Source organism: Saccostrea echinata, unplaced genomic scaffold, assembly GCF_033153115.1.
Source record: "Saccostrea echinata isolate AGI-Se365-2 ecotype Australia unplaced genomic scaffold, CSIRO_AGI_Sech_v1 ptg000030l, whole genome shotgun sequence".
NCBI classification, from domain to species: Eukaryota; Metazoa; Mollusca; class Bivalvia; order Ostreida; family Ostreidae; genus Saccostrea; species Saccostrea echinata.
The window spans coordinates 26,957,960-26,964,310 of NW_026889779.1; the positions used below are offsets into that span (position 1 = coordinate 26,957,960).

Genomic DNA, 6,351 nt, shown 5'->3' on the forward strand with positions numbered 1-6,351 from the left:
GGAAAAGAATGAGTTGTTATGTGAGAAAGAGAGAGAAGTAGAACAAGTGAGAATAGATTGTGAGAGAAAAGATAGGGAAACGGAAAGTTTAAGAAAAGAAAAAAGAAGTTTACTGGTCAAAATATGTAGACTGAACAAAAAGTCAAAAGACGACGAGTTTTACAATAACTTTGAATTGGAAAATGATTAAAAACTTTCACAGTTAAAAGATGAGATTACAGCTAAGGAAGAAAAAATATGAGAACTTGAGCAGGTCAATGAAATATTTTAAGAGAACAAGAAACCAAAAGATGACATTAAAGCTAAGGAAGAAAAAATATCGGAACTTGAGCAGGTAAATGAAATATATTGAGATTGATTGATTGATTAGGGTTTAACGCCGAGTCGGCAATAATTCAGCCATATTTCGGGAAATATATTAAGAGAACAAGAAATCAAATGTTTTTAAAATGGAAAATACACAAACGAAATAAGGGAAACTTTAATGGCTTTGACCACAGAATGTGGTGTAAGCTGCAAAAAGGTAAATCAAGCTATTCAAATTGTTGTGAAAAACATTACAGGGAAAACTCTCTCAAGATTACCTAGTACTGGTGTGAAGTCAAGATTGCTGACAGAGGAAAAGAGGATTGCTGAAAGTCAAGTTGTTGATGCTATGCTTTATCAAGATCATGTGTTGATCATTGTTTACATCAAGATGGCACATCAAAATTTCACCATTTTCATTCATTCCAATTGACTACACCTACCAACAGGATATATTCAACTGGAATGACTGAAGTAGGAAGTTCTGATGCAGCTACTTTGTTTAATTTAAGACATTTCAAGCAAATCTAAGACTTATCAAAATGTCTAAAAATGATAAGACATTTTCAAAACTTGTTGCAAGTTTTGTTGCAACTATATGTCTGACCAACGTGAAACAAAGTCAAGTGTTCAATTAAGAACTGGAAGAGTTCAAAAATCTTCCAGATGTTATTGAATACTGGGATGAAATGCCTGAGGGACAAAAACTAGAAAAGGGCATGTTCAACTGGAATGACTGAAGTAGGAAATTCTGATGCAGCTACTTTGTTTCAGACATACCAAGCGAATCTCAAAGACTTATCAAAATGCCTAAAAATGATAAGGCATTTTCAAAACTTGTTGCCAGTTTTGTTGCAACTATGTCTGACCAAGGTGCAACAAACCCAGTGTTCAATTAACAACTGGAAGAATTAGAAAATCTTCTTGCAGATGTTATTGAATACTGGGATGAAATACCCGAGGGAAAAAAACAAGAAATGGGAAAAATTGCATAATTTTTGTGTAAAGTGCATGTTTTAGTAAATATGGCAACTGCTGTGGACAAGTGTCTTAGTGTCTTCGAGAACAACATCTGTTTTGGTAGGAATCCATACAGCTTTGAATGGAAGGAAAGTGGAGCCTTTACTGACTCGAACAGTAAGCAAAGCTCTCACAATGCATGGTTGTGAGAAGTCTGGAATGGGGTCCAATTTTTCTACCTATATGCAAGAAAAAACAAAAAATAATAAATAGATTATATTTCGCGGCCATCGTTTCAATCACTTTTTATGCAACAGCGGCAACTTACCACCTTAAAGACATTAAATGTTTTAGACACATGGGCAGATCCTTGTGATCTATTAAAAAGTTTATCATTCGATGTTACCGGAAAGGCCTACACAAGTAGCCTTAGAGCATTAGGGATTATTGATAGATTATTGATAAAGTAATTACTGGTCCTTTTTGGGGAATATTTGAAAAAAAAAAACAATTTGGAACTCAATCCAGTCCTCCTTAATCTTAAGTTGAATCTGCAAGACTTGGCACAGGATGCCTCGCCTCTTCTTGGTGGTCCTCTGGTTTTCCAGAGGAAGACAATTCACAAAGATGAGATATATAAATCACCATTTCAAGGCACTGACAATCCTACATTCGAAATGTATACTCAGATGACACTTGACAAAATTAAGATGGCAGCCATATTGAATTTTAATTTAAATTGATCACTACCTTTGAAATAGATGATTTCAATTACATACAATGTCCGTAGGTTTTCTAACTTTTATTGCTAACCAAATCAAAAATGAATAAAAAATTTAGTATTTCTGGTATTCTTTGGTGCCATATTATAGCTTATAATAAATAGAGAATATAATTACAAAAAGTATACAATACACGGAACTTTAAAAAGGTATAAATTGAATCTACTAGGAGAATTTACATGAAGTAAAGTTTTTTAGAAAGATAAATCATATTTCTATCAAATACATTTCATTTCATTTTTGTAAAATTAGAATTTTCATCTGAACCCCCTACTACAAATAATACAAATCTGTGAACAGGGCATAAAAACACGAACACCCGAAATTGAAGGGCTGAATATTTTGGACACCAATGTTGGAGAGAAAAATAAATAACATTCCGATCTAAGTTAATGCATGTCTACACGATAAATAGAATCTTCTTAATCTTTACATTTAATCATCTTTACTGACGATTAAAATATATTGATATGACTGCTTTGTAGATTTCACCCCTGATCCCCCCTCCCCCCAATTAAAAAAGAAGTTTCTTTAATTTATTATTGTTTCTCTTCAAAAGATATTGATGAAAACGTTATGTTCATCAATTTTATATTAAAATATGTATATTATTTACAGTATTTTCACCCAAAATTAGGCAAGGTAATGTTGACCTTGATTACTAAAGACAGACTTCTGTGCTATGCAACATGTATATTGATTTTTTACATCTCTCCAGGTAAATAACACCAGTGCTACTAAGACCACTCCCCTTCCTCGGGTAACCCGACGGAAAAAAAACCTGGGTCTTTAATCCCTTATAGTGCTTTACCCGGAATGAAAACTTGATGTCATCTTTTCGATTTCGGAACTGGATAAAAACAACAATGGCGGATATGAAGGTGTTCATCGCAGTGACTCTTACTATTTGATTAGTTATCTGAATACTGGAGGACACAGGTAGTGAATTCCACATATTTTTCCCATCAGTGATGCCCAGGGATAGGTTTTGGCTCCTAATGTGCTTCTTCCATTTGGCAGACAACAACGAACAGATGTCGAGGAATGGCGGGTCACAATCCACTTTCTAACTTGGATAGCTTGACAAGGATATTGTTCGTGCATTGTACACACCGACATCCATCTCTGGATGAAAGAATGGTACCATGACAAGGAAATCATTCTTTTCGTGTGCACTATCCAGACCAACCAAAGAAGTACGGGGCCAAACATTCCACATTGTGTGACGCAGTGACTGGGTGTTGTTAGTTATGGATGTTAGCTATTGTTAGTTATGGATGTGGGGCAACAAGTACATTATGAGTTAACTGGAAGGATATTCCACAACGGATAAAGGACAGAAAGGTGGGTAAAGCCAAAGGTGATATGTTTAGTATGTACAAAAAAAGACTTGTTCTCATCAAGTACTATGACCGTTGTTTGTTTGTATGTTGTTTAACGTCCCTTTCGAGAATTTTTCACTCATATGAAGACGCCACCACTTGCCGGTGGAGAGCTGCAAATTTTGTCCTATACTCGGCACTTACGGCCATTGAGCAGTGAGGGATCTTTTTCGTGCCAGCACCTACTGCGACACGGGACCTCGGTTTATACGGTCTCATCCGAAGGACTGGTCTCCACGTCCCACGGTGGGATTCGAACCCGCGACGTAAGGATCAACTCCTTACGCCGCGACTCAAGAGCAGACGCTCTAACCACTGCGCCACACGGGCGACGTATGACCGTTGTAAGGTTGTATATCTGATGTCAACAATAGAGGAAGCAGCAAAAGCCCCCCCCCCCCAGCACGAGTAATTGTTTTTGTTTTGGTAGGGGGGATTCAACATATTATCATTGATTGGTTCCCTCACTTGTTTTGCATTTCTTTTTCCAAATAGTGCGATTGGTTTCCAGATTTTTTTGCAAACGTAAGTATTTTATTTCACGGTGTGATTTTTCTCAAGTATCATCCTTTTGGGGTGCCTTTTATTACGGTATAAATAGTGCGTCCTTGGTTGGAGTACTTAGTCTTCAATACTGTTACAATGATGTCAAAAGATACGTTAAAGTGGAGGGGCTTACAGAGAGAATAACGGACGAGATTTCACCAATATCGGTAGCTAATTTTGAAAATCCATGGAGCTTTTTCCAGCTGTTTACCCAGCCTGATTATGATGTCCATGACTGGTGCCGGAGGAATTGATTGTTGGCTAACGTCATGGAATGTCCCATTAACGGTTGCAGAGGCGATATGGCCATTCGTGACCTGACACGTGGCCCTGGTGGAGTCGTTCTACGTTGCAGTACCAACAGGGGCCACATCCCGGACGAATTCATTCTTTGAGAAGGGCAACCTGACGATTCAAGACAATTTGATGTTTATTAAAGCTGAACACGCTTCGTAAACAGAATCTGTCCGCCATATTCGATTGGACTCTCGCTATATCTGAGAGCCCCTATATATAGAGCCGCTCACTTGGTCACTGTTCAGTGTAATCACATTTGTCACCGGTGTAGACGGACGTACAGCATGCTATACAGCACTTGGTAGCGACAGAAATAACTGTGTGCTTCTTCTAATGCAGAAGAGTAAGATACCAAAGAGATTTACGACAGTTGCACAGGTCAGTGCAGTATACAAACAAACACAAATATACGTATCTGCAATAAAATGTAAACAAAAGTAATGCAAGATAATCAACACGAACACGGGTCGCCATTCCACGCCGATACCTGCCACAATAAAGCAGTCAGGTGTTACGAATGCGAAGAGTATACCCTGGTGCTGATATCTTAGATAGTAATATAGAAAATGGCGTATGCCTATTTACGAGTCGTGTTCAGCTTTAAGTCCTATCTGGAGAAGAATTGTTTGGCACAATACGCTCGCTTATCAGGGACATCGTATACCACAACAGCAGTGAACTGGGCTAGCTTTAACAGTTGTTTAAGGAGCACTTTTATAGGACGCTTCGTTTTCGAAAACTGACCGGGGTTGTGGGAAATGACGAGTCGTTGTTTGGCCGTCGGGTGGTTTCATCGGGGCAATCCCAATCGAGTGAAGGCAAGTCTTTATTCTGTTAACTTTTGTTATTGTAAAAATTACATCATATACCAGCCTCCCCCTTAAAAATTGTATCGAACCCCTTAATAAACACCCTCATTTCATTAAAAAAATATAATTTTTCCCCATTTCTGTCGTACTTTCATAATGTTTTTTTTTTCGTCAAAAACAATCCTATTCACCACCATCCCATTTTAGAGTATATTAATGATAGCTTTGATTTTTCTTAAAGGTTTGGATCATTGGTATGGTTGAAAGAAAATCAAACACACTTATAATGTACCCTGTATCAGACCGGAATAAAGAGACCCATATTCCAATAATTCGTCATCACATGGAGGTTGGCTCTACAATTTACAGTGATGATTGCAGTGCATACTGCTCCCTCAATGACCTTGGATACAACCATTTTACGGTTATTCACAAGTATGCCTTTAAGAGGTAAGTGTATACTAACAGGATAGAGGGAGCATGGAAAGATGCTAAGGAGCATTCCCGTCGCATGTCGGGTACAAAAATCTCGCAGTTTGAGGGGCATATTGCTGAAGTAATGTGGAGGGCAGATTCATAAAGCAATGTTTATCAGGGCTTTTCGATCTCTTGAAGACAGTGTACACTTTAAGAGAGTCAGCAAAGTACACCTATCCAACCCCCCTCTTCAGGACATAACAGGCCTTGATGATGCTTCCACATCCCAAATTCAGGGATGGAAAATAAAGCAAGGTATAATATTTTAATTTCAAATATTCTTCATTCCATTCTTGAAACATTTTTGCTTTCCTGCTCCAAGTATTTATCCTTATATTTTGTATGACTTTCAGGAAACACTGATGCAGAAAGTGAGGGAGAGTCTGATCCATCCCAAGAGAGGTCAATGCCATTGCTTTCTTAAACAACATGAAATGAGAAAACGAAAGACTAGTAAGTACACAGTTCAATTAAAATTCACCCATCTCCAACTCTGTGTAAGGTTCACGGTAGCTCAGTCGGTAGAGCGCTCGCTCCGTGATGGGAGGTCGTGAGTTCGAATTTCGGCCGCGACTGACTCAAGTCGATAAAAAATGGGTAGCAACTGTTCCTTCGCCATGCGCTCGGCACTTTTGAAGTGAAAGTTGCGGGTCCTTCGGATGAGACCTTAAAAAACCGTGGCCCCGTGTCACGACAGACGTTGGCACATTAAAGATCCCTCACTGCTCAATGGCCCTGAGTGCCGAGTAAAGGTCAAAATTTGAAGCTCTTCACCGGTATATGGTGACGTCT

At 38.4% G+C, this 6,351-nt stretch overlaps 1 pseudogene; it reads left to right on the forward strand.

Annotated features, from left to right (window-relative positions):
- Positions 1–4,278: 4,278 nt before the first annotated feature.
- Positions 4,279–5,760, forward strand: LOC133196074 (uncharacterized; annotated as a pseudogene).
- Positions 5,761–6,351: the final 591 nt, after the last annotated feature.